General features: G+C 46.9%; 34 non-coding genes across 34 annotated transcripts; all 34 read right to left on the bottom strand.

The window, feature by feature from the left end:
- Positions 1-2,701: 2,701 nt before the first annotated feature.
- On the bottom strand, positions 2,702-2,773 carry trnaq-uug (transfer RNA glutamine (anticodon UUG)). Its single transcript has one exon. It is a non-coding gene; the product is annotated as a tRNA-Gln (tRNA).
- A 433-nt stretch (positions 2,774-3,206) lies between these two features.
- Positions 3,207-3,279, bottom strand: trnaq-uug (transfer RNA glutamine (anticodon UUG)). Its single transcript has one exon. It is a non-coding gene; the product is annotated as a tRNA-Gln (tRNA).
- Positions 3,280-3,711: 432 nt separating this feature from the next.
- trnaq-uug (transfer RNA glutamine (anticodon UUG)) lies at positions 3,712-3,784 on the bottom strand. Its single transcript has one exon. It is a non-coding gene; the product is annotated as a tRNA-Gln (tRNA).
- A 432-nt stretch (positions 3,785-4,216) lies between these two features.
- On the bottom strand, positions 4,217-4,289 carry trnaq-uug (transfer RNA glutamine (anticodon UUG)). Its single transcript has one exon. It is a non-coding gene; the product is annotated as a tRNA-Gln (tRNA).
- A 1,037-nt stretch (positions 4,290-5,326) lies between these two features.
- On the bottom strand, positions 5,327-5,399 carry trnaq-uug (transfer RNA glutamine (anticodon UUG)). Its single transcript has one exon. It is a non-coding gene; the product is annotated as a tRNA-Gln (tRNA).
- A 432-nt stretch (positions 5,400-5,831) lies between these two features.
- Positions 5,832-5,904, bottom strand: trnaq-uug (transfer RNA glutamine (anticodon UUG)). Its single transcript has one exon. It is a non-coding gene; the product is annotated as a tRNA-Gln (tRNA).
- A 432-nt stretch (positions 5,905-6,336) lies between these two features.
- trnaq-uug (transfer RNA glutamine (anticodon UUG)) lies at positions 6,337-6,408 on the bottom strand. The gene has a single exon. It is a non-coding gene; the product is annotated as a tRNA-Gln (tRNA).
- A 433-nt stretch (positions 6,409-6,841) lies between these two features.
- Positions 6,842-6,914, bottom strand: trnaq-uug (transfer RNA glutamine (anticodon UUG)). The gene has a single exon. It is a non-coding gene; the product is annotated as a tRNA-Gln (tRNA).
- Positions 6,915-7,346: 432 nt separating this feature from the next.
- On the bottom strand, positions 7,347-7,419 carry trnaq-uug (transfer RNA glutamine (anticodon UUG)). The gene has a single exon. It is a non-coding gene; the product is annotated as a tRNA-Gln (tRNA).
- A 432-nt stretch (positions 7,420-7,851) lies between these two features.
- On the bottom strand, positions 7,852-7,924 carry trnaq-uug (transfer RNA glutamine (anticodon UUG)). Its single transcript has one exon. It is a non-coding gene; the product is annotated as a tRNA-Gln (tRNA).
- Positions 7,925-8,921: 997 nt separating this feature from the next.
- On the bottom strand, positions 8,922-8,994 carry trnaq-uug (transfer RNA glutamine (anticodon UUG)). Its single transcript has one exon. It is a non-coding gene; the product is annotated as a tRNA-Gln (tRNA).
- A 432-nt stretch (positions 8,995-9,426) lies between these two features.
- On the bottom strand, positions 9,427-9,498 carry trnaq-uug (transfer RNA glutamine (anticodon UUG)). The gene has a single exon. It is a non-coding gene; the product is annotated as a tRNA-Gln (tRNA).
- Positions 9,499-10,396: 898 nt separating this feature from the next.
- On the bottom strand, positions 10,397-10,468 carry trnaq-uug (transfer RNA glutamine (anticodon UUG)). Its single transcript has one exon. It is a non-coding gene; the product is annotated as a tRNA-Gln (tRNA).
- Positions 10,469-10,901: 433 nt separating this feature from the next.
- trnaq-uug (transfer RNA glutamine (anticodon UUG)) lies at positions 10,902-10,973 on the bottom strand. Its single transcript has one exon. It is a non-coding gene; the product is annotated as a tRNA-Gln (tRNA).
- A 433-nt stretch (positions 10,974-11,406) lies between these two features.
- trnaq-uug (transfer RNA glutamine (anticodon UUG)) lies at positions 11,407-11,478 on the bottom strand. Its single transcript has one exon. It is a non-coding gene; the product is annotated as a tRNA-Gln (tRNA).
- Positions 11,479-12,918: 1,440 nt separating this feature from the next.
- trnaq-uug (transfer RNA glutamine (anticodon UUG)) lies at positions 12,919-12,990 on the bottom strand. The gene has a single exon. It is a non-coding gene; the product is annotated as a tRNA-Gln (tRNA).
- Positions 12,991-13,423: 433 nt separating this feature from the next.
- trnaq-uug (transfer RNA glutamine (anticodon UUG)) lies at positions 13,424-13,496 on the bottom strand. The gene has a single exon. It is a non-coding gene; the product is annotated as a tRNA-Gln (tRNA).
- A 432-nt stretch (positions 13,497-13,928) lies between these two features.
- trnaq-uug (transfer RNA glutamine (anticodon UUG)) lies at positions 13,929-14,001 on the bottom strand. Its single transcript has one exon. It is a non-coding gene; the product is annotated as a tRNA-Gln (tRNA).
- Positions 14,002-14,433: 432 nt separating this feature from the next.
- trnaq-uug (transfer RNA glutamine (anticodon UUG)) lies at positions 14,434-14,506 on the bottom strand. Its single transcript has one exon. It is a non-coding gene; the product is annotated as a tRNA-Gln (tRNA).
- Positions 14,507-18,464: 3,958 nt separating this feature from the next.
- trnaq-uug (transfer RNA glutamine (anticodon UUG)) lies at positions 18,465-18,536 on the bottom strand. The gene has a single exon. It is a non-coding gene; the product is annotated as a tRNA-Gln (tRNA).
- A 433-nt stretch (positions 18,537-18,969) lies between these two features.
- trnaq-uug (transfer RNA glutamine (anticodon UUG)) lies at positions 18,970-19,042 on the bottom strand. The gene has a single exon. It is a non-coding gene; the product is annotated as a tRNA-Gln (tRNA).
- A 937-nt stretch (positions 19,043-19,979) lies between these two features.
- On the bottom strand, positions 19,980-20,051 carry trnaq-uug (transfer RNA glutamine (anticodon UUG)). The gene has a single exon. It is a non-coding gene; the product is annotated as a tRNA-Gln (tRNA).
- A 433-nt stretch (positions 20,052-20,484) lies between these two features.
- On the bottom strand, positions 20,485-20,557 carry trnaq-uug (transfer RNA glutamine (anticodon UUG)). The gene has a single exon. It is a non-coding gene; the product is annotated as a tRNA-Gln (tRNA).
- Positions 20,558-20,989: 432 nt separating this feature from the next.
- On the bottom strand, positions 20,990-21,062 carry trnaq-uug (transfer RNA glutamine (anticodon UUG)). Its single transcript has one exon. It is a non-coding gene; the product is annotated as a tRNA-Gln (tRNA).
- A 432-nt stretch (positions 21,063-21,494) lies between these two features.
- trnaq-uug (transfer RNA glutamine (anticodon UUG)) lies at positions 21,495-21,567 on the bottom strand. Its single transcript has one exon. It is a non-coding gene; the product is annotated as a tRNA-Gln (tRNA).
- Positions 21,568-22,604: 1,037 nt separating this feature from the next.
- Positions 22,605-22,677, bottom strand: trnaq-uug (transfer RNA glutamine (anticodon UUG)). Its single transcript has one exon. It is a non-coding gene; the product is annotated as a tRNA-Gln (tRNA).
- A 432-nt stretch (positions 22,678-23,109) lies between these two features.
- trnaq-uug (transfer RNA glutamine (anticodon UUG)) lies at positions 23,110-23,182 on the bottom strand. Its single transcript has one exon. It is a non-coding gene; the product is annotated as a tRNA-Gln (tRNA).
- A 432-nt stretch (positions 23,183-23,614) lies between these two features.
- trnaq-uug (transfer RNA glutamine (anticodon UUG)) lies at positions 23,615-23,686 on the bottom strand. The gene has a single exon. It is a non-coding gene; the product is annotated as a tRNA-Gln (tRNA).
- A 433-nt stretch (positions 23,687-24,119) lies between these two features.
- On the bottom strand, positions 24,120-24,192 carry trnaq-uug (transfer RNA glutamine (anticodon UUG)). The gene has a single exon. It is a non-coding gene; the product is annotated as a tRNA-Gln (tRNA).
- Positions 24,193-24,624: 432 nt separating this feature from the next.
- trnaq-uug (transfer RNA glutamine (anticodon UUG)) lies at positions 24,625-24,697 on the bottom strand. Its single transcript has one exon. It is a non-coding gene; the product is annotated as a tRNA-Gln (tRNA).
- A 432-nt stretch (positions 24,698-25,129) lies between these two features.
- On the bottom strand, positions 25,130-25,202 carry trnaq-uug (transfer RNA glutamine (anticodon UUG)). Its single transcript has one exon. It is a non-coding gene; the product is annotated as a tRNA-Gln (tRNA).
- A 1,037-nt stretch (positions 25,203-26,239) lies between these two features.
- trnaq-uug (transfer RNA glutamine (anticodon UUG)) lies at positions 26,240-26,312 on the bottom strand. Its single transcript has one exon. It is a non-coding gene; the product is annotated as a tRNA-Gln (tRNA).
- A 432-nt stretch (positions 26,313-26,744) lies between these two features.
- On the bottom strand, positions 26,745-26,817 carry trnaq-uug (transfer RNA glutamine (anticodon UUG)). Its single transcript has one exon. It is a non-coding gene; the product is annotated as a tRNA-Gln (tRNA).
- A 432-nt stretch (positions 26,818-27,249) lies between these two features.
- Positions 27,250-27,321, bottom strand: trnaq-uug (transfer RNA glutamine (anticodon UUG)). Its single transcript has one exon. It is a non-coding gene; the product is annotated as a tRNA-Gln (tRNA).
- Positions 27,322-27,348: the final 27 nt, after the last annotated feature.

The following is a 27,348-nucleotide window of genomic DNA, read 5'->3' as shown; positions in this document are numbered from 1 at the left end:
CAATCAAGCCAGCCACGCCCCCAAATATACCGATCTTTAAGGTTTAATATCTAATTAATTATGAAATTATTTTCAGATGGACCACCAGGACACTGATAAGAAGAAGGGAATCTAGCTAACGACACCATAAGGCATTGTGGACTTCTGCATTGGCTGTATTTTGAGTCGCAGACTTTGCCTGCAGGTTCCACCAAGATTTGAAGTCGGATTACTGGATTCAAAGTCCAGAGTGCTGACCATTACACCATGGAATCCCTGCTTGCAGATTATCAAAAGATAATATCGAAAGCGACCATACTTGGACGAGAGGGCAAAGTGGTGGAGGGGCAAAGGGCGGGTCCATAGGCGGGGCTGACTGAGAAGCCACCTCGCTAACAGCCTTTCTCTACTTGCCACTATGCCCCTGGCTAGTAAACCGCTCAAAGTCGCTGCAAACATTGTTAGCTTCCATGGAGAAGACCCCCTTTGTCCAAACGGGCTGTCAATCACTCCAGACTGGACCTGTCAATCAAGCCAGCCACGCCCCCAAATATACCGATCTTTAAGGTTTAATATCTACTTAATTATGAAATTATTTTCAGATGGACCACCAGGACACTGATAAGAAGAAAATCTAGCTAACGACACCATAAGGCATTGTGGATTTACGCATTGGCTGTATTTTGAGTCGCTGACTTTGCCTGTAGGTTCCACCTAGATTTGAACACGGATTACTGGATTCAAAGTCCAGAGTGCTGACCATTACACCATGGAACCCCTACTTGCAGATTATCAAAAGATAATATCAAAAGCGACCATATTTGGACGAGAGGGCAAAGTGGTGGAGGGGCAAAGGGCGGGTCCATGAAAGGGGCTGACTGAGAAGCCACCTCGCTAACAGCCTTTCTCTACTTGCCACTATGCCCCTGGCTAGTAAACCGCTCAAAGTCGCTGCAAACATTGTTAGCTTCCATGAAGAAGACCCCCTTTGTCCAAACGGGCTGTCAATCACTCCAGACTGGACCTGTCAATCAAGCCAGCCACGCCCCCAAATATACCGATCTTTAAGGTTTAATATCTAATTAATTATGAAATTATTTTCAGATGGACCACCAGGACACTGATAAGAAGAAGGGAATCTAGCTAACGACACCATAAGGCATTGTGGACTTCTGCATTGGCTGTATTTTGAGTCGCAGACTTTGCCTGCAGGTTCCACCAAGATTTGAAGTCGGATTACTGGATTCAAAGTCCAGAGTGCTGACCATTACACCATGGAATCCCTGCTTGCAGATTATCAAAAGATAATATCGAAAGCGACCATACTTGGACGAGAGGGCAAAGTGGTGGAGGGGCAAAGGGCGGGTCCATAGGCGGGGCTGACTGAGAAGCCACCTCGCTAACAGCCTTTCTCTACTTGCCACTATGCCCCTGGCTAGTAAACCGCTCAAAGTCGCTGCAAACATTGTTAGCTTCCATGGAGAAGACCCCCTTTGTCCAAACGGGCTGTCAATCACTCCAGACTGGACCTGTCAATCAAGCCAGCCACGCCCCCAAATATACCGATCTTTAAGGTTTAATATCTACTTAATTATGAAATTATTTTCAGATGGACCACCAGGACACTGATAAGAAGAAAATCTAGCTAACGACACCATAAGGCATTGTGGATTTACGCATTGGCTGTATTTTGAGTCGCTGACTTTGCCTGTAGGTTCCACCTAGATTTGAACACGGATTACTGGATTCAAAGTCCAGAGTGCTGACCATTACACCATGGAACCCCTACTTGCAGATTATCAAAAGATAATATCAAAAGCGACCATATTTGGACGAGAGGGCAAAGTGGTGGAGGGGCAAAGGGCGGGTCCATGAAAGGGGCTGACTGAGAAGCCACCTCGCTAACAGCCTTTCTCTACTTGCCACTATGCCCCTGGCTAGTAAACCGCTCAAAGTCGCTGCAAACATTGTTAGCTTCCATGGAGAAGACCCCCTTTGTCCAAACGGGCTGTCAATCACTCCAGACTGGACCTGTCAATCAAGCCAGCCACGCCCCCAAATATACCGATCTTTAAGGTTTAATATCTACTTAATTATGAAATTATTTTCAGATGGACCACCAGGACACTGATAAGAAGAAGGGAATCTAGCTAACGACACCATAAGGCTTTGTGGACTTCTCAATTGGCTGTATTTTGAGTCGCGGACTTTGCCTGTAGGTTCCACCGAGATTTGAACTCGGATTACTGGATTCAATGTCCAGAGTACTGACCATTACACCATGGAATCCCTGCTTGCAGATTATCAAAAGATAATATCGAAAGCGACCATATTTGGACGAGAGGGCAAAGTGGTGGAGGGGCAAAGGGCGGGTCCATAGGCGGGGCTGACTGAGAAGCCACCTCGCTAACAGCCTTTCTCTACTTGCCACTATGCCCCTGGCTAGAAAACCGCTCAAAGTCGCTGCAAACATTGTTAGCTTCCATGAAGAAGACCCCCTTTGTCCAAACGGGCTGTCAATCACTCCAGACTGGACCTGTCAATCAAGCCAGCCACGCCCCCAAATATACCGATCTTTAAGGTTTAATATCTACTTAATTATGAAATTATTTTCAGATGGACCACCAGGACACTGATAAGAAGAAGGGAATCTAGCTAACGACACCATAAGGCATTGTGGACTTCCGCATTGGCTGTATTTTGAGTCGCGGACTTTGTCTGTAGGTTCCACCGAGATTTGAACTCGGATTACTGGATTCAAAGTCCAGAGTGCTGACCATTACACCATGGAACCCCTACTTGCAGGTTATAAAAAGATAATATCGAAAGCGACCATATTTGGCCGAGAGGGCAAAGTGGTGGAGGGGCAAAGGGAGGGTCCATGGGCGGGGCTGACTGAGAAGCCACCTCGCTAACAGCCTTTCTCTACTTGCCACTATGCCCCTGGCTAGTAAACCGCTCAAAGTCGCTGCAAACATTGTTAGCTTCCATGGAGAAGACCCCCTTTGTCCAAACGGGCTGTCAATCACTCCAGACTGGACCTGTCAATCAAGCCAGCCACGCCCCCAAATATACCGATCTTTAAGGTTTAATATCTACTTAATTATGAAATTATTTTCAGATGGACCACCAGGACACTGATAAGAAGAAGAAAATCTAGCTAACGACACCATAAGGCATTGTGGATTTACGCATTGGCTGTATTTTGAGTCGCGGACTTTGCCTGTAGGTTCCACCGAGATTTGAACTCGGATTACTGGATTCAAAGTCCAGAGTGCTGACCATTACACCATGGAATCCCTGCTTGCAGATTATCAAAAGATAATATCGAAAGCGACCATATTTGGACGAGAGGGCAAAGTGGTGGAGGGGCAAAGGGCGGGTCCATAGGCGGGGCTGACTGAGAAGCCACCTCGCTAACAGCCTTTCTCTACTTGCCACTATGCCCCTGGCTAGAAAACCGCTCAAAGTCGCTGCAAACATTGTTAGCTTCCATGAAGAAGACCCCCTTTGTCCAAACGGGCTGTCAATCACTCCTGACTGGACCTGTCAATCAAGCCAGCCACGCCCCCAAATATACCGATCTTTAAGGTTTAATATCTACTTAATTATGAAATTATTTTCAGATGGACCACCAGGACACTGATAAGAAGAAGGGAATCTAGCTAACGACACCATAAGGCATTGTGGACTTCTGCATTGGCTGTATTTTGAGTCGCAGACTTTGCCTGCAGGTTCCACCGAGATTTGAACTCGGATTACTGGATTCAAAGTCCAGAGTGCTGACCATTACACCATGGAATCCCTGCTTGCATATTATCAAAAGATAATATCGAAAGCGACCATACTTGGACGAGAGGGCAAAGTGGTGGAGGGGCAAAGGGCGGGTCCATAGGCGGGGCTGACTGAGAAGCCACCTCGCTAACAGCCTTTCTCTACTTGCCACTATGCCCCTGGCTAGAAAACCGCTCAAAGTCGCTGCAAACATTGTTAGCTTCCATGGAGAAGACCCCCTTTGTCCAAACGGGCTGTCAATCACTCCAGACTGGACCTGTCAATCAAGCCAGCCACGCCCCCAAATATACCGATCTTTAAGGTTTAATATCTACTTAATTATGAAATTATTTTCAGATGGACCACCAGGACACTGATAAGAAGAAGAAAATCTAGCTAACGACACCATAAGGCATTGTGGATTTACGCATTGGCTGTATTTTGAGTCGCGGACTTTGCCTGTAGGTTCCACCGAGATTTGAACTCGGATTACTGGATTCAAAGTCCAGAGTGCTGACCATTACACCATGGAATCCCTGCTTGCAGATTATCAAAAGATAATATCGAAAGCGACCATATTTGGAAGAGAGGGCAAAGTGGTGGAGGGGCAAAGGGCGGGTCCATAGGCGGGGCTGACTGAGAAGCCACCTCGCTAACAGCCTTTCTCTACTTGCCACTATGCCCCTGGCTAGAAAACCGCTCAAAGTCGCTGCAAACATTGTTAGCTTCCATGAAGAAGACCCCCTTTGTCCAAACGGGCTGTCAATCACTCCAGACTGGACCTGTCAATCAAGCCAGCCACGCCCCCAAATATACCGATCTTTAAGGTTTAATATCTACTTAATTATGAAATTATTTTCAGATGGACCACCAGGACACTGATAAGAAGAAGGGAATCTAGCTAACGACACCATAAGGCATTGTGGACTTCTGCATTGGCTGTATTTTGAGTCGCAGACTTTGCCTGCAGGTTCCACCAAGATTTGAAGTCGGATTACTGGATTCAAAGTCCAGAGTGCTGACCATTACACCATGGAATCCCTGCTTGCAGATTATCAAAAGATAATATCGAAAGCGACCATACTTGGACGAGAGGGCAAAGTGGTGGAGGGGCAAAGGGCGGGTCCATAGGCGGGGCTGACTGAGAAGCCACCTCGCTAACAGCCTTTCTCTACTTGCCACTATGCCCCTGGCTAGAAAACCGCTCAAAGTCGCTGCAAACATTGTTAGCTTCCATGGAGAAGACCCCCTTTGTCCAAACGGGCTGTCAATCACTCCAGACTGGACCTGTCAATCAAGCCAGCCACGCCCCCAAATATACCGATCTTTAAGGTTTAATATCTACTTAATTATGAAATTATTTTCAGATGGACCACCAGGACACTGATAAGAAGAAGAAAATCTAGCTAACGACACCATAAGGCATTGTGGATTTACGCATTGGCTGTATTTTGAGTCGCGGACTTTGCCTGTAGGTTCCTCACTGATAAGAAGAAGGGAATCTAGCTAACGACACCATAAGGCTTTGTGGACTTCTCCATTGGCTGTATTTTGAGTCTCGGACTTTGCCTGTAGGTTCCACCGAGATTTGAACTCGGATTACTGGATTCAAAGTCCAGAGTGCTGACCATTACACCATGGAATCCCTGCTTGCAGATTATCAAAAGATAATATCGAAAGCGACCATATTTGGACGAGAGGGCAAAGTGGTGGAGGGGCAAAGGGCGGGTCCATAGGCGGGGCTGACTGAGAAGCCACCTCGCTAACAGCCTTTCTCTACTTGCCACTATGCCCCTGGCTAGTAAACCGCTCAAAGTCGCTGCAAACATTGTTAGCTTCCATGAAGAAGACCCCCTTTGTCCAAACGGGCTGTCAATCACTCCAGACTGGACCTGTCAATCAAGCCAGCCACGCCCCCAAATATACCGATCTTTAAGGTTTAATATCTACTTAATTATGAAATTATTTTCAGATGGACCACCAGGACACTGATAAGAAGAAGGGAATCTAGCTAACGACACCATAAGGCTTTGTGGACTTCTCCATTGGCTGTATTTTGAGTCGCGGACTTTGCCTGTAGGTTCCACCGAGATTTGAACTCGGATTACTGGATTCAAAGTCCAGAGTGCTGACCATTACACCATGGAATCCCTGCTTGCAGATTATCAAAAGATAATATCGAAAGCGACCATATTTGGACGAGAGGGCAAAGTGGTGGAGGGGCAAAGGGCGGGTCCATAGGCGGGGCTGACTGAGAAGCCACCTCGCTAACAGCCTTTCTCTACTTGCCACTATGCCCCTGGCTAGAAAACCGCTCAAAGTCGCTGCAAACATTGTTAGCTTCCATGAAGAAGACCCCCTTTGTCCAAACGGGCTGTCAATCACTCCAGACTGGACCTGTCAATCAAGCCAGCCACGCCCCCAAATATACCGATCTTTAAGGTTTAATATCTACTTAATTATGAAATTATTTTCAGATGGACCACCAGGACACTGATAAGAAGAAGGGAATCTAGCTAACGACACCATAAGGCATTGTGGACTTCCGCATTGGCTGTATTTTGAGTCGCGGACTTTGTCTGTAGGTTCCACCGAGATTTGAACTCGGATTACTGGATTCAAAGTCCAGAGTGCTGACCATTACACCATGGAACCCCTACTTGCAGGTTATAAAAAGATAATATCGAAAGCGACCATATTTGGCCGAGAGGGCAAAGTGGTGGAGGGGCAAAGGGAGGGTCCATGGGCGGGGCTGACTGAGAAGCCACCTCGCTAACAGCCTTTCTCTACTTGCCACTATGCCCCTGGCTAGTAAACCGCTCAAAGTCGCTGCAAACATTGTTAGCTTCCATGGAGAAGACCCCCTTTGTCCAAACGGGCTGTCAATCACTCCAGACTGGACCTGTCAATCAAGCCAGCCACGCCCCCAAATATACCGATCTTTAAGGTTTAATATCTACTTAATTATGAAATTATTTTCAGATGGACCACCAGGACACTGATAAGAAGAAGAAAATCTAGCTAACGACACCATAAGGCATTGTGGATTTACGCATTGGCTGTATTTTGAGTCGCGGACTTTGCCTGTAGGTTCCACCGAGATTTGAACTCGGATTACTGGATTCAAAGTCCAGAGTGCTGACCATTACACCATGGAATCCCTGCTTGCAGATTATCAAAAGATAATATCGAAAGCGACCATATTTGGACGAGAGGGCAAAGTGGTGGAGGGGCAAAGGGCGGGTCCATAGGCGGGGCTGACTGAGAAGCCACCTCGCTAACAGCCTTTCTCTACTTGCCACTATGCCCCTGGCTAGAAAACCGCTCAAAGTCGCTGCAAACATTGTTAGCTTCCATGAAGAAGACCCCCTTTGTCCAAACGGGCTGTCAATCACTCCAGACTGGACCTGTCAATCAAGCCAGCCACGCCCCCAAATATACCGATCTTTAAGGTTTAATATCTACTTAATTATGAAATTATTTTCAGATGGACCACCAGGACACTGATAAGAAGAAGGGAATCTAGCTAACGACACCATAAGGCATTGTGGACTTCTGCATTGGCTGTATTTTGAGTCGCAGACTTTGCCTGCAGGTTCCACCGAGATTTGAACTCGGATTACTGGATTCAAAGTCCAGAGTGCTGACCATTACACCATGGAATCCCTGCTTGCAGATTATCAAAAGATAATATCGAAAGCGACCATACTTGGACGAGAGGGCAAAGTGGTGGAGGGGCAAAGGGCGGGTCCATAGGCGGGGCTGACTGAGAAGCCACCTCGCTAACAGCCTTTCTCTACTTGCCACTATGCCCCTGGCTAGAAAACCGCTCAAAGTCGCTGCAAACATTGTTAGCTTCCATGGAGAAGACCCCCTTTGTCCAAACGGGCTGTCAATCACTCCAGACTGGACCTGTCAATCAAGCCAGCCACGCCCCCAAATATACCGATCTTTAAGGTTTAATATCTACTTAATTATGAAATTATTTTCAGATGGACCACCAGGACACTGATAAGAAGAAGAAAATCTAGCTAACGACACCATAAAGCATTGTGGATTTACGCATTGGCTGTATTTTGAGTCACGGACTTTGCCTGTAGGTTCCACCAAGATTTGAACTCGGATTACTGGATTCAAAGTCCAGAGTGCTGACCATTACACCATGGAATCCCTGCTTGCAGATTATCAAAAGATAATATCGAAAGCGACCATATTTGGAAGAGAGGGCAAAGTGGTGGAGGGGCAAAGGGCGGGTCCATAGGCGGGGCTGACTGAGAAGCCACCTCGCTAACAGCCTTTCTCTACTTGCCACTATGCCCCTGGCTAGAAAACCGCTCAAAGTCGCTGCAAACATTGTTAGCTTCCATGGAGAAGACCCCCTTTGTCCAAACGGGCTGTCAATCACTCCAGACTGGACCTGTCAATCAAGCCAGCCACGCCCCCAAATATACCGATCTTTAAGGTTTAATATCTACTTAATTATGAAATTATTTTCAGATGGACCACCAGGACACTGATAAGAAGAAGGGAATCTAGCTAACGACACCATAAGGCATTGTGGACTTCCGCATTGGCTGTATGAACTCGGATTACTGGATTCAAAGTCCAGAGTGCTGACCATTACACCATGGAACCCCTACTTTCAGATTATCAAAAGATAATATCGAAAGCGACCATACTTGGACGAGAGGGCAAAGTGGTGGAGGGGCAAAGGGCGGGTCCATAGGCGGGGCTGACTGAGAAGCCACCTCGCTAACAGCCTTTCTCTACTTGCCACTATGCCCCTGGCTAGAAAACCGCTCAAAGTCGCTGCAAACATTGTTAGCTTCCATGGAGAAGACCCCCTTTGTCCAAACGGGCTGTCAATCACTCCAGACTGGACCTGTCAATCAAGCCAGCCACGCCCCCAAATATACCGATCTTTAAGGTTTAATATCTACTTAATTATGAAATTATTTTCAGATGGACCACCAGGACACTGATAAGAAGAAGAAAATCTAGCTAACGACACCATAAGGCATTGTGGATTTACGCATTGGCTGTATTTTGAGTCGCGGACTTTGCCTGTAGGTTCCTCACTGATAAGAAGAAGGGAATCTAGCTAACGACACCATAAGGCTTTGTGGACTTCTCCATTGGCTGTATTTTGAGTCTCGGACTTTGCCTGTAGGTTCCACCGAGATTTGAACTCGGATTACTGGATTCAAAGTCCAGAGTGCTGACCATTACACCATGGAATCCCTGCTTGCAGATTATCAAAAGATAATATCGAAAGCGACCATATTTGGACGAGAGGGCAAAGTGGTGGAGGGGCAAAGGGCGGGTCCATAGGCGGGGCTGACTGAGAAGCCACCTCGCTAACAGCCTTTCTCTACTTGCCACTATGCCCCTGGCTAGTAAACCGCTCAAAGTCGCTGCAAACATTGTTAGCTTCCATGGAGAAGACCCCCTTTGTCCAAACGGGCTGTCAATCACTCCAGACTGGACCTGTCAATCAAGCCAGTCACGCCCCCAAATATACCGATCTTTAAGGTTTAATATCTACTTAATTATGAAATTATTTTCAGATGGACCACCAGGACACTGATAAGAAGAAGGGAATCTAGCTAACGACACCATAAGGCATTGTGGACTTCCGCATTGTCTGTATTTTGAGTCGCGGACTTTGCCTGTAGGTTCCACCGAGATTTGAACTCGGATTACTGGATTCAAAGTCCAGAGTGCTGACCATTACACCATGGAACCCCTACTTGCAGATTATCAAAAGATAATATCGAAAGCGACCATATTTGGCCGAGAGGGCAAAGTGGTGGAGGGGCAAAGGGCGAGTCCATGGGCGGGGCTGACTGAGAAGCCACCTCGCTAACAGCCTTTCTCTACTTGCCACTATGCCCCTGGCTAGTAAACCGCTCAAAGTCGCTGCAAACATTGTTAGCTTCCATGGAGAAGACCCCCTTTGTCCAAACGGGCTGTCAATCACTCCAGACTGGACCTGTCAATCAAGCCAGCCACGCCCCCAAATATACCAATCTTTAAGGTTTAATATCTACTTAATTATGAAATTATTTTCAGATGGACCACCAGGACACTGATAAGAAGAAGGGAATCTAGCTAACGACACCATAAGGCATTGTGGACTTCCGCATTGGCTGTATGAACTCGGATTACTGTATTCAAAGTCCAGAGTGCTGACCATTACACCATGGAACCCCTACTTGCAGATTATCAAAAGATAATATCGAAAGCGACCATATTTGGACGAGAGGGCAAAGTGGTGGAGGGGCAAAGGGCGGGTCCATGGGCGGGGCTGACTGAGAAGCCACCTCGCTAACAGCCTTTCTCTACTTGCCACTATGCCCCTGGCTAGTAAACCGCTCAAAGTCGCTGCAAACATTGTTAGCTTCCATGGAGAAGACCCCCTTTGTCCAAACGGGCTGTCAATCACTCCAGACTGGACCTGTCAATCAAGCCAGCCACGCCCCCAAATATACCAATCTTTAAGGTTTAATATCTACTTAATTATGAAATTATTTTCAGATGGACCACCAGGACACTGATAAGAAGAAGGGAATCTAGCTAACGACACCATAAGGCATTGTGGACTTCCGCATTGGCTGTATTTTGAGTCGCGGACTTTGCCTGTAGGTTCCACTGAGATTTGAACTCGGATTACTGGATTCAAAGTCCAGAGTGCTGACCATTACACCATGGAACCCCTACTTGCAGGTTATAAAAAGATAATATCGAAAGCGACCATATTTGGACGAGAGGGCAAAGTGGTGGAGGGGCAAAGGGCGGGTCCATGGGCGGGGCTGACTGAGAAGCCACCTCGCTAACAGCCTTTCTCTACTTGCCACTATGCCCCTGGCTAGTAAACCGCTCAAAGTCGCTGCAAACATTGTTAGCTTCCATGGAGAAGACCCCCTTTGTCCAAACGGGCTGTCAATCACTACAGACTGGACCTGTCAATCAAGCCAGTCACGCCCCCAAATATACCGATCTTTAAGGTTTAATATCTACTTAATTATGAAATTATTTTCAGATGGACCACCAGGACACTGATAAGAAGAAGGGAATCTAGCTAACGACACCATAAGGCATTGTGGACTTCCGCATTGGCTGTATTTTGAGTCACGGACTTTGTCTGTAGGTTCCACCGAGATTTGAACTCGGATTACTGGATTCAAAGTCCAGAGTGCTGACCATTACACCATGGAACCCCTACTTGCAGGTTATAAAAAGATAATATCGAAAGCGACCATATTTGGCCGAGAGGGCAAAGTGGTGGAGGGGCAAAGGGAGGGTCCATGGGCGGGGCTGACTGAGAAGCCACCTCGCTAACAGCCTTTCTCTACTTGCCACTATGCCCCTGGCTAGTAAACCGCTCAAAGTCGCTGCAAACATTGTTAGCTTCCATGGAGAAGAGCCCCTTTGTCCAAACGGGCTGTCAATCACTCCAGACTGGACCTGTCAATCAAGCCAGCCACGCCCCCAAATATACCGATCTTTAAGGTTTAATATCTACTTAATTATGAAATTATTTTCAGATGGACCACCAGGACACTGATAGGAAGAAGAAATTCTAGCTAACGACACCATAAGGCATTGTGGATTTACGCATTGGCTGTATTTTGAGTCGCTGACTTTGCCTGTAGGTTCCACCGAGATTTGAACTCGGATTACTGTATTCAAAGTCCAGAGTGCTGACCATTACACCATGGAACCCCTCCTTGCAGATTATCAAAAGATAATATCAAAAGCGACCATATTTGGACGAGAGGGCAAAGTGGTGGAGGGGCAAAGGGCGGGTCCATGGGCGGGGCTGACTGAGAAGCCACCTCGCTAACAGCCTTTCTCTACTTGCCACTATGCCTCTGGCTAGTAAACCGCTCAAAGTCGCTGCAAACATTGTTAGCTTCCATGGAGAAGACCCCCTTTGTCCAAACGGGCTGTCAATCACTCCAGACTGGACCTGTCAATCAAGCCAGCCACGCCCCCAAATATACCGATCTTTAAGGTTTAATATCTACTTAATTATGAAATTATTTTCAGATGGACCACCAGGACACTGATAAGAAGAAAATCTAGCTAACGACACCATAAGGCATTGTGGATTTACGCATTGGCTGTATTTTGAGTCGCTGACTTTGCCTGTAGGTTCCACCTAGATTTGAACACGGATTACTGGATTCAAAGTCCAGAGTGCTGACCATTACACCATGGAACCCCTACTTGCAGATTATCAAAAGATAATATCAAAAGCGACCATATTTGGACGAGAGGGCAAAGTGGTGGAGGGGCAAAGGGCGGGTCCATGAAAGGGGCTGACTGAGAAGCCACCTCGCTAACAGCCTTTCTCTACTTGCCACTATGCCCCTGGCTAGTAAACCGCTCAAAGTCGCTGCAAACATTGTTAGCTTCCATGGAGAAGACCCCCTTTGTCCAAACGGGCTGTCAATCACTCCAGACTGGACCTGTCAATCAAGCCAGCCACGCCCCCAAATATACCGATCTTTAAGGTTTAATATCTACTTAATTATGAAATTATTTTCAGATGGACCACCAGGACACTGATAAGAAGAAGGGAATCTAGCTAACGACACCATAAGGCTTTGTGGACTTCTCAATTGGCTGTATTTTGAGTCGCGGACTTTGCCTGTAGGTTCCACCGAGATTTGAACTCGGATTACTGGATTCAATGTCCAGAGTACTGACCATTACACCATGGAATCCCTGCTTGCAGATTATCAAAAGATAATATCGAAAGCGACCATATTTGGACGAGAGGGCAAAGTGGTGGAGGGGCAAAGGGCGGGTCCATAGGCGGGGCTGACTGAGAAGCCACCTCGCTAACAGCCTTTCTCTACTTGCCACTATGCCCCTGGCTAGAAAACCGCTCAAAGTCGCTGCAAACATTGTTAGCTTCCATGAAGAAGACCCCCTTTGTCCAAACGGGCTGTCAATCACTCCAGACTGGACCTGTCAATCAAGCCAGCCACGCCCCCAAATATACCGATCTTTAAGGTTTAATATCTACTTAATTATGAAATTATTTTCAGATGGACCACCAGGACACTGATAAGAAGAAGGGAATCTAGCTAACGACACCATAAGGCATTGTGGACTTCCGCATTGGCTGTATTTTGAGTCGCGGACTTTGTCTGTAGGTTCCACCGAGATTTGAACTCGGATTACTGGATTCAAAGTCCAGAGTGCTGACCATTACACCATGGAACCCCTACTTGCAGGTTATAAAAAGATAATATCGAAAGCGACCATATTTGGCCGAGAGGGCAAAGTGGTGGAGGGGCAAAGGGAGGGTCCATGGGCGGGGCTGACTGAGAAGCCACCTCGCTAACAGCCTTTCTCTACTTGCCACTATGCCCCTGGCTAGTAAACCGCTCAAAGTCGCTGCAAACATTGTTAGCTTCCATGGAGAAGACCCCCTTTGTCCAAACGGGCTGTCAATCAATCCAGACTGGACCTGTCAATCAAGCCAGCCACGCCCCCAAATATACCGATCTTTAAGGTTTAATATCTACTTAATTATGAAATTATTTTCAGATGGACCACCAGGACACTGATAAGAAGAAGAAAATCTAGCTAACGACACCATAAGGCATTGTGGATTTACGCATTGGCTGTATTTTGAGTCGCGGACTTTGCCTGTAGGTTCCACCGAGATTTGAACTCGGATTACTGGATTCAAAGTCCAGAGTGCTGACCATTACACCATGGAATCCCTGCTTACAGATTATCAAAAGATAATATCGAAAGCGACCATATTTGGACGAGAGGGCAAAGTGGTGGAGGGGCAAAGGGCGGGTCCATAGGCGGGGCTGACTGAGAAGCCACCTCGCTAACAGCCTTTCTCTACTTGCCACTATGCCCCTGGCTAGAAAACCGCTCAAAGTCGCTGCAAACATTGTTAGCTTCCATGAAGAAGACCCCCTTTGTCCAAACGGGCTGTCAATCACTCCTGACTGGACCTGTCAATCAAGCCAGCCACGCCCCCAAATATACCGATCTTTAAGGTTTAATATCTACTTAATTATGAAATTATTTTCAGATGGACCACCAGGACACTGATAAGAAGAAGGGAATCTAGCTAACGACACCATAAGGCATTGTGGACTTCTGCATTGGCTGTATTTTGAGTCGCAGACTTTGCCTGCAGGTTCCACCGAGATTTGAACTCGGATTACTGGATTCAAAGTCCAGAGTGCTGACCATTACACCATGGAATCCCTGCTTGCATATTATCAAAAGATAATATCGAAAGCGACCATACTTGGACGAGAGGGCAAAGTGGTGGAGGGGCAAAGGGCGGGTCCATAGGCGGGGCTGACTGAGAAGCCACCTCGCTAACAGCCTTTCTCTACTTGCCACTATGCCCCTGGCTAGAAAACCGCTCAAAGTCGCTGCAAACATTGTTAGCTTCCATGGAGAAGACCCCCTTTGTCCAAACGGGCTGTCAATCACTCCAGACTGGACCTGTCAATCAAGCCAGCCACGCCCCCAAATATACCGATCTTTAAGGTTTAATATCTACTTAATTATGAAATTATTTTCAGATGGACCACCAGGACACTGATAAGAAGAAGAAAATCTAGCTAACGACACCATAAGGCATTGTGGATTTACGCATTGGCTGTATTTTGAGTCGCGGACTTTGCCTGTAGGTTCCACCGAGATTTGAACTCGGATTACTGGATTCAAAGTCCAGAGTGCTGACCATTACACCATGGAATCCCTGCTTGCAGATTATCAAAAGATAATATCGAAAGCGACCATATTTGGAAGAGAGGGCAAAGTGGTGGAGGGGCAAAGGGCGGGTCCATAGGCGGGGCTGACTGAGAAGCCACCTCGCTAACAGCCTTTCTCTACTTGCCACTATGCCCCTGGCTAGAAAACCGCTCAAAGTCGCTGCAAACATTGTTAGCTTCCATGAAGAAGACCCCCTTTGTCCAAACGGGCTGTCAATCACTCCAGACTGGACCTGTCAATCAAGCCAGCCACGCCCCCAAATATACCGATCTTTAAGGTTTAATATCTACTTAATTATGAAATTATTTTCAGATGGACCACCAGGACACTGATAAGAAGAAGGGAATCTAGCTAACGACACCATAAGGCATTGTGGACTTCTGCATTGGCTGTATTTTGAGTCGCAGACTTTGCCTGCAGGTTCCACCAAGATTTGAAGTCGGATTACTGGATTCAAAGTCCAGAGTGCTGACCATTACACCATGGAATCCCTGCTTGCAGATTATCAAAAGATAATATCGAAAGCGACCATACTTGGACGAGAGGGCAAAGTGGTGGAGGGGCAAAGGGCGGGTCCATAGGCGGGGCTGACTGAGAAGCCACCTCGCTAACAGCCTTTCTCTACTTGCCACTATGCCCCTGGCTAGTAAACCGCTCAAAGTCGCTGCAAACATTGTTAGCTTCCATGGAGAAGACCCCCTTTGTCCAAACGGGCTGTCAATCACTCCAGACTGGACCTGTCAATCAAGCCAGCCACGCCCCCAAATATACCGATCTTTAAGGTTTAATATCTACTTAATTATGAAATTATTTTCAGATGGACCACCAGGACACTGATAAGAAGAAAATCTAGCTAACGACACCATAAGGCATTGTGGATTTACGCATTGGCTGTATTTTGAGTCGCTGACTTTGCCTGTAGGTTCCACCTAGATTTGAACACGGATTACTGGATTCAAAGTCCAGAGTGCTGACCATTACACCATGGAACCCCTACTTGCAGATTATCAAAAGATAATATCAAAAGCGACCATATTTGGACGAGAGGGCAAAGTGGTGGAGGGGCAAAGGGCGGGTCCATGAAAGGGGCTGACTGAGAAGCCACCTCGCTAACAGCCTTTCTCTACTTGCCACTATGCCCCTGGCTAGTAAACCGCTCAAAGTCGCTGCAAACATTGTTAGCTTCCATGAAGAAGACCCCCTTTGTCCAAACGGGCTGTCAATCACTCCAGACTGGACCTGTCAATCAAGCCAGCCACGCCCCCAAATATACCGATCTTTAAGGTTTAATATCTAATTAATTATGAAATTATTTTCAGATGGACCACCAGGACACTGATAAGAAGAAGGGAATCTAGCTAACGACACCATAAGGCATTGTGGACTTCTGCATTGGCTGTATTTTGAGTCGCAGACTTTGCCTGCAGGTTCCACCAAGATTTGAAGTCGGATTACTGGATTCAAAGTCCAGAGTGCTGACCATTACACCATGGAATCCCTGCTTGCAGATTATCAAAAGATAATATCGAAAGCGACCATACTTGGACGAGAGGGCAAAGTGGTGGAGGGGCAAAGGGCGGGTCCATAGGCGGGGCTGACTGAGAAGCCACCTCGCTAACAGCCTTTCTCTACTTGCCACTATGCCCCTGGCTAGTAAACCGCTCAAAGTCGCTGCAAACATTGTTAGCTTCCATGGAGAAGACCCCCTTTGTCCAAACGGGCTGTCAATCACTCCAGACTGGACCTGTCAATCAAGCCAGCCACGCCCCCAAATATACCGATCTTTAAGGTTTAATATCTACTTAATTATGAAATTATTTTCAGATGGACCACCAGGACACTGATAAGAAGAAAATCTAGCTAACGACACCATAAGGCATTGTGGATTTACGCATTGGCTGTATTTTGAGTCGCTGACTTTGCCTGTAGGTTCCACCTAGATTTGAACACGGATTACTGGATTCAAAGTCCAGAGTGCTGACCATTACACCATGGAACCCCTACTTGCAGATTATCAAAAGATAATATCAAAAGCGACCATATTTGGACGAGAGGGCAAAGTGGTGGAGGGGCAAAGGGCGGGTCCATGAAAGGGGCTGACTGAGAAGCCACCTCGCTAACAGCCTTTCTCTACTTGCCACTATGCCCCTGGCTAGTAAACCGCTCAAAGTCGCTGCAAACATTGTTAGCTTCCATGAAGAAGACCCCCTTTGTCCAAACGGGCTGTCAATCACTCCAGACTGGACCTGTCAATCAAGCCAGCCACGCCCCCAAATATACCGATCTTTAAGGTTTAATATCTAATTAATTATGAAATTATTTTCAGATGGACCACCAGGACACTGATAAGAAGAAGGGAATCTAGCTAACGACACCATAAGGCATTGTGGACTTCTGCATTGGCTGTATTTTGAGTCGCAGACTTTGCCTGCAGGTTCCACCAAGATTTGAAGTCGGATTACTGGATTCAAAGTCCAGAGTGCTGACCATTACACCATGGAATCCCTGCTTGCAGATTATCAAAAGATAATATCGAAAGCGACCATACTTGGACGAGAGGGCAAAGTGGTGGAGGGGCAAAGGGCGGGTCCATAGGCGGGGCTGACTGAGAAGCCACCTCGCTAACAGCCTTTCTCTACTTGCCACTATGCCCCTGGCTAGTAAACCGCTCAAAGTCGCTGCAAACATTGTTAGCTTCCATGGAGAAGACCCCCTTTGTCCAAACGGGCTGTCAATCACTCCAGACTGGACCTGTCAATCAAGCCAGCCACGCCCCCAAATATACCGATCTTTAAGGTTTAATATCTACTTAATTATGAAATTATTTTCAGATGGACCACCAGGACACTGATAAGAAGAAAATCTAGCTAACGACACCATAAGGCATTGTGGATTTACGCATTGGCTGTATTTTGAGTCGCTGACTTTGCCTGTAGGTTCCACCTAGATTTGAACACGGATTACTGGATTCAAAGTCCAGAGTGCTGACCATTACACCATGGAACCCCTACTTGCAGATTATCAAAAGATAATATCAAAAGCGACCATATTTGGACGAGAGGGCAAAGTGGTGGAGGGGCAAAGGGCGGGTCCATGAAAGGGGCTGACTGAGAAGCCACCTCGCTAACAGCCTTTCTCTACTTGCCACTATGCCCCTGGCTAGTAAACCGCTCAAAGTCGCTGCAAACATTGTTAGCTTCCATGGAGAAGACCCCCTTTGTCCAAACGGGCTGTCAATCACTCCAGACTGGACCTGTCAATCAAGCCAGCCACGCCCCCAAATATACCGATCTTTAAGGTTTAATATCTACTTAATTATGAAATTATTTTCAGATGGACCACCAGGACACTGATAAGAAGAAGGGAATCTAGCTAACGACACCATAAGGCTTTGTGGACTTCTCAATTGGCTGTATTTTGAGTCGCGGACTTTGCCTGTAGGTTCCACCGAGATTTGAACTCGGATTACTGGATTCAATGTCCAGAGTACTGACCATTACACCATGGAATCCCTGCTTGCAGATTATCAAAAGATAATATCGAAAGCGACCATATTTGGACGAGAGGGCAAAGTGGTGGAGGGGCAAAGGGCGGGTCCATAGGCGGGGCTGACTGAGAAGCCACCTCGCTAACAGCCTTTCTCTACTTGCCACTATGCCCCTGGCTAGAAAACCGCTCAAAGTCGCTGCAAACATTGTTAGCTTCCATGAAGAAGACCCCCTTTGTCCAAACGGGCTGTCAATCACTCCAGACTGGACCTGTCAATCAAGCCAGCCACGCCCCCAAATATACCGATCTTTAAGGTTTAATATCTACTTAATTATGAAATTATTTTCAGATGGACCACCAGGACACTGATAAGAAGAAGGGAATCTAGCTAACGACACCATAAGGCATTGTGGACTTCCGCATTGGCTGTATTTTGAGTCGCGGACTTTGTCTGTAGGTTCCACCAAGATTTGAACTCGGATTACTGGATTCAAAGTCCAGAGTGCTGACCATTACACCATGGAACCCCTACTTGCAGGTTATAAAAAGATAATATCGAAAGCGACCATATTTGGCCGAGAGGGCAAAGTGGTGGAGGGGCAAAGGGAGGGTCCATGGGCGGGGCTGACTGAGAAGCCACCTCGCTAACAGCCTTTCTCTACTTGCCACTATGCCCCTGGCTAGTAAACCGCTCAAAGTCGCTGCAAACATTGTTAGCTTCCATGGAGAAGACCCCCTTTGTCCAAACGGGCTGTCAATCACTCCAGACTGGACCTGTCAATCAAGCCAGCCACGCCCCCAAATATACCGATCTTTAAGGTTTAATATCTACTTAATTATGAAATTATTTTCAGATGGACCACCAGGACACTGATAAGAAGAAGAAAATCTAGCTAACGACACCATAAGGCATTGTGGATTTACGCATTGGCTGTATTTTGAGTCGCGGACTTTGCCTGTAGGTTCCACCGAGATTTGAACTCGGATTACTGGATTCAAAGTCCAGAGTGCTGACCATTACACCATGGAATCCCTGCTTGCAGATTATCAAAAGATAATATCGAAAGCGACCATATTTGGACGAGAGGGCAAAGTGGTGGAGGGGCAAAGGGCGGGTCCATAGGCGGGGCTGACTGAGAAGCCACCTCGCTAACAGCCTTTCTCTACTTGCCACTATGCCCCTGGCTAGAAAACCGCTCAAAGTCGCTGCAAACATTGTTAGCTTCCATGAAGAAGACCCCCTTTGTCCAAACGGGCTGTCAATCACTCCTGACTGGACCTGTCAATCAAGCCAGCCACGCCCCCAAATATACCGATCTTTAAGGTTTAATATCTACTTAATTATGAAATTATTTTCAGATGGACCACCAGGACACTGATAAGAAGAAGGGAATCTAGCTAACGACACCATAAGGCTTTGTGGACTTCTCAATTGGCTGTATTTTGAGTCGCGGACTTTGCCTGTAGGTTCCACCGAGATTTGAACTCGGATTACTGGATTCAATGTCCAGAGTACTGACCATTACACCATGGAATCCCTGCTTGCAGATTATCAAAAGATAATATCGAAAGCGACCATATTTGGACGAGAGGGCAAAGTGGTGGAGGGGCAAAGGGCGGGTCCATAGGCGGGGCTGACTGAGAAGCCACCTCGCTAACAGCCTTTCTCTACTTGCCACTATGCCCCTGGCTAGAAAACCGCTCAAAGTCGCTGCAAACATTGTTAGCTTCCATGAAGAAGACCCCCTTTGTCCAAACGGGCTGTCAATCACTCCAGACTGGACCTGTCAATCAAGCCAGCCACGCCCCCAAATATACCGATCTTTAAGGTTTAATATCTACTTAATTATGAAATTATTTTCAGATGGACCACCAGGACACTGATAAGAAGAAGGGAATCTAGCTAACGACACCATAAGGCATTGTGGACTTCCGCATTGGCTGTATTTTGAGTCGCGGACTTTGTCTGTAGGTTCCACCAAGATTTGAACTCGGATTACTGGATTCAAAGTCCAGAGTGCTGACCATTACACCATGGAACCCCTACTTGCAGGTTATAAAAAGATAATATCGAAAGCGACCATATTTGGCCGAGAGGGCAAAGTGGTGGAGGGGCAAAGGGAGGGTCCATGGGCGGGGCTGACTGAGAAGCCACCTCGCTAACAGCCTTTCTCTACTTGCCACTATGCCCCTGGCTAGTAAACCGCTCAAAGTCGCTGCAAACATTGTTAGCTTCCATGGAGAAGACCCCCTTTGTCCAAACGGGCTGTCAATCACTCCAGACTGGACCTGTCAATCAAGCCAGCCACGCCCCCAAATATACCGATCTTTAAGGTTTAATATCTACTTAATTATGAAATTATTTTCAGATGGACCACCAGGACACTGATAAGAAGAAGAAAATCTAGCTAACGACACCATAAGGCATTGTGGATTTACGCATTGGCTGTATTTTGAGTCGCGGACTTTGCCTGTAGGTTCCACCGAGATTTGAACTCGGATTACTGGATTCAAAGTCCAGAGTGCTGACCATTACACCATGGAATCCCTGCTTGCAGATTATCAAAAGATAATATCGAAAGCGACCATATTTGGACGAGAGGGCAAAGTGGTGGAGGGGCAAAGGGCGGGTCCATAGGCGGGGCTGACTGAGAAGCCACCTCGCTAACAGCCTTTCTCTACTTGCCACTATGCCCCTGGCTAGAAAACCGCTCAAAGTCGCTGCAAACATTGTTAGCTTCCATGAAGAAGACCCCCTTTGTCCAAACGGGCTGTCAATCACTCCTGACTGGACCTGTCAATCAAGCCAGCCACGCCCCCAAATATACCGATCTTTAAGGTTTAATATCTACTTAATTATGAAATTATTTTCAGATGGACCACCAGGACACTGATAAGAAGAAGGGAATCTAGCTAACGACACCATAAGGCATTGTGGACTTCTGCATTGGCTGTATTTTGAGTCGCAGACTTTGCCTGCAGGTTCCACCGAGATTTGAACTCGGATTACTGGATTCAAAGTCCAGAGTGCTGACCATTACACCATGGAATCCCTGCTTGCATATTATCAAAAGATAATATCGAAAGCGACCATACTTGGACGAGAGGGCAAAGTGGTGGAGGGGCAAAGGGCGGGTCCATAGGCGGGGCTGACTGAGAAGCCACCTCGCTAACAGCCTTTCTCTACTTGCCACTATGCCCCTGGCTAGAAAACCGCTCAAAGTCGCTGCAAACATTGTTAGCTTCCATGGAGAAGACCCCCTTTGTCCAAACGGGCTGTCAATCACTCCAGACTGGACCTGTCAATCAAGCCAGCCACGCCCCCAAATATACCGATCTTTAAGGTTTAATATCTACTTAATTATGAAATTATTTTCAGATGGACCACCAGGACACTGATAAGAAGAAGAAAATCTAGCTAACGACACCATAAGGCATTGTGGATTTACGCATTGGCTGTATTTTGAGTCGCGGACTTTGCCTGTAGGTTCCACCGAGATTTGAACTCGGATTACTGGATTCAAAGTCCAGAGTGCTGACCATTACACCATGGAATCCCTGCTTGCAGATTATCAAAAGATAATATCGAAAGCGACCATATTTGGAAGAGAGGGCAAAGTGGTGGAGGGGCAAAGGGCGGGTCCATAGGCGGGGCTGACTGAGAAGCCACCTCGCTAACAGCCTTTCTCTACTTGCCACTATGCCCCTGGCTAGAAAACCGCTCAAAGTCGCTGCAAACATTGTTAGCTTCCATGAAGAAGACCCCCTTTGTCCAAACGGGCTGTCAATCACTCCAGACTGGACCTGTCAATCAAGCCAGCCACGCCCCCAAATATACCGATCTTTAAGGTTTAATATCTACTTAATTATGAAATTATTTTCAGATGGACCACCAGGACACTGATAAGAAGAAGGGAATCTAGCTAACGACACCATAAGGCATTGTGGACTTCTGCATTGGCTGTATTTTGAGTCGCAGACTTTGCCTGCAGGTTCCACCAAGATTTGAAGTCGGATTACTGGATTCAAAGTCCAGAGTGCTGACCATTACACCATGGAATCCCTGCTTGCAGATTATCAAAAGATAATATCGAAAGCGACCATACTTGGACGAGAGGGCAAAGTGGTGGAGGGGCAAAGGGCGGGTCCATAGGCGGGGCTGACTGAGAAGCCACCTCGCTAACAGCCTTTCTCTACTTGCCACTATGCCCCTGGCTAGAAAACCGCTCAAAGTCGCTGCAAACATTGTTAGCTTCCATGGAGAAGACCCCCTTTGTCCAAACGGGCTGTCAATCACTCCAGACTGGACCTGTCAATCAAGCCAGCCACGCCCCCAAATATACCGATCTTTAAGGTTTAATATCTACTTAATTATGAAATTATTTTCAGATGGACCACCAGGACACTGATAAGAAGAAGAAAATCTAGCTAACGACACCATAAGGCATTGTGGATTTACGCATTGGCTGTATTTTGAGTCGCGGACTTTGCCTGTAGGTTCCTCACTGATAAGAAGAAGGGAATCTAGCTAACGACACCATAAGGCATTGTGGATTTACGCATTGGCTGTATTTTGAGTCGCTGACTTTGCCTGTAGGTTCCACCGAGATTTGAACTCGGATTACTGGATTCAAAGTCCAGAGTGCTGACCATTACACCATGGAATCCCTGCTTGCAGATTATCAAAAGATAATATCGAAAGCGACCATATTTGGACGAGAGGGCAAAGTGGTGGAGGGGCAAAGGGCGGGTCCATGAAAGGGGCTGACTGAGAAGCCACCTCGCTAACAGCCTTTCTCTACTTGCCACTATGCCCCTGGCTAGTAAACCGCTCAAAGTCGCTGCAAACATTGTTAGCTTCCATGAAGAAGACCCCCTTTGTCCAAACGGGCTGTCAATCACTCCAGACTGGACCTGTCAATCAAGCCAGCCACGCCCCCAAATATACCGATCTTTAAGGTTTAATATCTACTTAATTATGAAATTATTTTCAGATGGACCACCAGGACACTGATAAGAAGAAGGGAATCTAGCTAACGACACCATAAGGCTTTGTGGACTTCTCCATTGGCTGTATTTTGAGTCGCGGACTTTGCCTGTAGGTTCCACCGAGATTTGAACTCGGATTACTGGATTCAAAGTCCAGAGTGCTGACCATTACACCATGGAATCCCTGCTTGCAGATTATCAAAAGATAATATCGAAAGCGACCATATTTGGACGAGAGGGCAAAGTGGTGGAGGGGCAAAGGGCGGGTCCATAGGCGGGGCTGACTGAGAAGCCACCTCGCTAACAGCCTTTCTCTACTTGCCACTATGCCCCTGGCTAGAAAACCGCTCAAAGTCGCTGCAAACATTGTTAGCTTCCATGAAGAAGACCCCCTTTGTCCAAACGGGCTGTCAATCACTCCAGACTGGACCTGTCAATCAAGCCAGCCACGCCCCCAAATATACCGATCTTTAAGGTTTAATATCTACTTAATTATGAAATTATTTTCAGATGGACCACCAGGACACTGATAAGAAGAAGGGAATCTAGCTAACGACACCATAAGGCATTGTGGACTTCCGCATTGGCTGTATTTTGAGTCGCGGACTTTGCCTGTAGGTTCCACTGAGATTTGAACTCGGATTACTGGATTCAAAGTCCAGAGTGCTGACCATTACACCATGGAACCCCTACTTGCAGGTTATAAAAAGATAATATCGAAAGCGACCATATTTGGACGAGAGGGCAAAGTGGTGGAGGGGCAAAGGGCGGGTCCATGGGCGGGGCTGACTGAGAAGCCACCTCGCTAACAGCCTTTCTCTACTTGCCACTATGCCCCTGGCTAGTAAACCGCTCAAAGTCGCTGCAAACATTGTTAGCTTCCATGGAGAAGACCCCCTTTGTCCAAACGGGCTGTCAATCACTACAGACTGGACCTGTCAATCAAGCCAGTCACGCCCCCAAATATACCGATCTTTAAGGTTTAATATCTACTTAATTATGAAATTATTTTCAGATGGACCACCAGGACACTGATAAGAAGAAGGGAATCTAGCTAACGACACCATAAGGCATTGTGGATTTACGCATTGGCTGTATTTTGAGTCGCGGACTTTGCCTGTAGGTTCCACCGAGATTTGAACTCGGATTACTGGATTCAAAGTCCAGAGTGCTGACCATTACACCATGGAATCCCTGCTTGCAGATTATCAAAAGATAATATCGAAAGCGACCATATTTGGACGAGAGGGCAAAGTGGTGGAGGGGCAAAGGGCGGGTCCATAGGCGGGGCTGACTGAGAAGCCACCTCGCTAACAGCCTTTCTCTACTTGCCACTATGCCCCTGGCTAGAAAACCGCTCAAAGTCGCTGCAAACATTGTTAGCTTCCATGAAGAAGACCCCCTTTGTCCAAACGGGCTGTCAATCACTCCTGACTGGACCTGTCAATCAAGCCAGCCACGCCCCCAAATATACCGATCTTTAAGGTTTAATATCTACTTAATTATGAAATTATTTTCAGATGGACCACCAGGACACTGATAAGAAGAAGGGAATCTAGCTAACGACACCATAAGGCATTGTGGACTTCTGCATTGGCTGTATTTTGAGTCGCAGACTTTGCCTGCAGGTTCCACCGAGATTTGAACTCGGATTACTGGATTCAAAGTCCAGAGTGCTGACCATTACACCATGGAATCCCTGCTTGCATATTATCAAAAGATAATATCGAAAGCGACCATACTTGGACGAGAGGGCAAAGTGGTGGAGGGGCAAAGGGCGGGTCCATAGGCGGGGCTGACTGAGAAGCCACCTCGCTAACAGCCTTTCTCTACTTGCCACTATGCCCCTGGCTAGAAAACCGCTCAAAGTCGCTGCAAACATTGTTAGCTTCCATGGAGAAGACCCCCTTTGTCCAAACGGGCTGTCAATCACTCCAGACTGGACCTGTCAATCAAGCCAGCCACGCCCCCAAATATACCGATCTTTAAGGTTTAATATCTACTTAATTATGAAATTATTTTCAGATGGACCACCAGGACACTGATAAGAAGAAGAAAATCTAGCTAACGACACCATAAGGCATTGTGGATTTACGCATTGGCTGTATTTTGAGTCGCGGACTTTGCCTGTAGGTTCCACCGAGATTTGAACTCGGATTACTGGATTCAAAGTCCAGAGTGCTGACCATTACACCATGGAATCCCTGCTTGCAGATTATCAAAAGATAATATCGAAAGCGACCATATTTGGAAGAGAGGGCAAAGTGGTGGAGGGGCAAAGGGCGGGTCCATAGGCGGGGCTGACTGAGAAGCCACCTCGCTAACAGCCTTTCTCTACTTGCCACTATGCCCCTGGCTAGAAAACCGCTCAAAGTCGCTGCAAACATTGTTAGCTTCCATGAAGAAGACCCCCTTTGTCCAAACGGGCTGTCAATCACTCCAGACTGGACCTGTCAATCAAGCCAGCCACGCCCCCAAATATACCGATCTTTAAGGTTTAATATCTACTTAATTATGAAATTATTTTCAGATGGACCACCAGGACACTGATAAGAAGAAGGGAATCTAGCTAACGACACCATAAGGCATTGTGGACTTCTGCATTGGCTGTATTTTGAGTCGCAGACTTTGCCTGCAGGTTCCACCAAGATTTGAAGTCGGATTACTGGATTCAAAGTCCAGAGTGCTGACCATTACACCATGGAATCCCTGCTTGCAGATTATCAAAAGATAATATCGAAAGCGACCATACTTGGACGAGAGGGCAAAGTGGTGGAGGGGCAAAGGGCGGGTCCATAGGCGGGGCTGACTGAGAAGCCACCTCGCTAACAGCCTTTCTCTACTTGCCACTATGCCCCTGGCTAGAAAACCGCTCAAAGTCGCTGCAAACATTGTTAGCTTCCATGGAGAAGACCCCCTTTGTCCAAACGGGCTGTCAATCACTCCAGACTGGACCTGTCAATCAAGCCAGCCACGCCCCCAAATATACCGATCTTTAAGGTTTAATATCTACTTAATTATGAAATTATTTTCAGATGGACCACCAGGACACTGATAAGAAGAAGAAAATCTAGCTAACGACACCATAAGGCATTGTGGATTTACGCATTGGCTGTATTTTGAGTCGCGGACTTTGCCTGTAGGTTCCTCACTGATAAGAAGAAGGGAATCTAGCTAACGACACCATAAGGCATTGTGGATTTACGCATTGGCTGTATTTTGAGTCGCTGACTTTGCCTGTAGGTTCCACCGAGATTTGAACTCGGATTACTGGATTCAAAGTCCAGAGTGCTGACCATTACACCATGGAATCCCTGCTTGCAGATTATCAAAAGATAATATCGAAAGCGACCATATTTGGACGAGAGGGCAAAGTGGTGGAGGGGCAAAGGGCGGGTCCATGAAAGGGGCTGACTGAGAAGCCACCTCGCTAACAGCCTTTCTCTACTTGCCACTATGCCCCTGGCTAGTAAACCGCTCAAAGTCGCTGCAAACATTGTTAGCTTCCATGAAGAAGACCCCCTTTGTCCAAACGGGCTGTCAATCACTCCAGACTGGACCTGTCAATCAAGCCAGCCACGCCCCCAAATATACCGATCTTTAAGGTTTAATATCTACTTAATTATGAAATTATTTTCAGATGGACCACCAGGACACTGATAAGAAGAAGGGAATCTAGCTAACGACACCATAAGGCTTTGTGGACTTCTCCATTGGCTGTATTTTGAGTCGCGGACTTTGCCTGTAGGTTCCACCGAGATTTGAACTCGGATTACTGGATTCAAAGTCCAGAGTGCTGACCATTACACCATGGAATCCCTGCTTGCAGATTATCAAAAGATAATATCGAAAGCGACCATATTTGGACGAGAGGGCAAAGTGGTGGAGGGGCAAAGGGCGGGTCCATAGGCGGGGCTGACTGAGAAGCCACCTCGCTAACAGCCTTTCTCTACTTGCCACTATGCCCCTGGCTAGAAAACCGCTCAAAGTCGCTGCAAACATTGTTAGCTTCCATGAAGAAGACCCCCTTTGTCCAAACGGGCTGTCAATCACTCCAGACTGGACCTGTCAATCAAGCCAGCCACGCCCCCAAATATACCGATCTTTAAGGTTTAATATCTACTTAATTATGAAATTATTTTCAGATGGACCACCAGGACACTGATAAGAAGAAGGGAATCTAGCTAACGACACCATAAGGCATTGTGGACTTCCGCATTGGCTGTATTTTGAGTCGCGGACTTTGTCTGTAGGTTCCACCGAGATTTGAACTCGGATTACTGGATTCAAAGTCCAGAGTGCTGACCATTACACCATGGAACCCCTACTTGCAGGTTATAAAAAGATAAT

This window comes from Osmerus eperlanus, chromosome 25 (genome assembly GCF_963692335.1).
Source record: "Osmerus eperlanus chromosome 25, fOsmEpe2.1, whole genome shotgun sequence".
NCBI classification, from domain to species: domain Eukaryota; kingdom Metazoa; phylum Chordata; class Actinopteri; order Osmeriformes; family Osmeridae; genus Osmerus; species Osmerus eperlanus.
The sequence above is the reverse complement of the archived record's forward strand: the minus strand, read 5'-3'. Positions and strand labels throughout refer to the sequence as shown.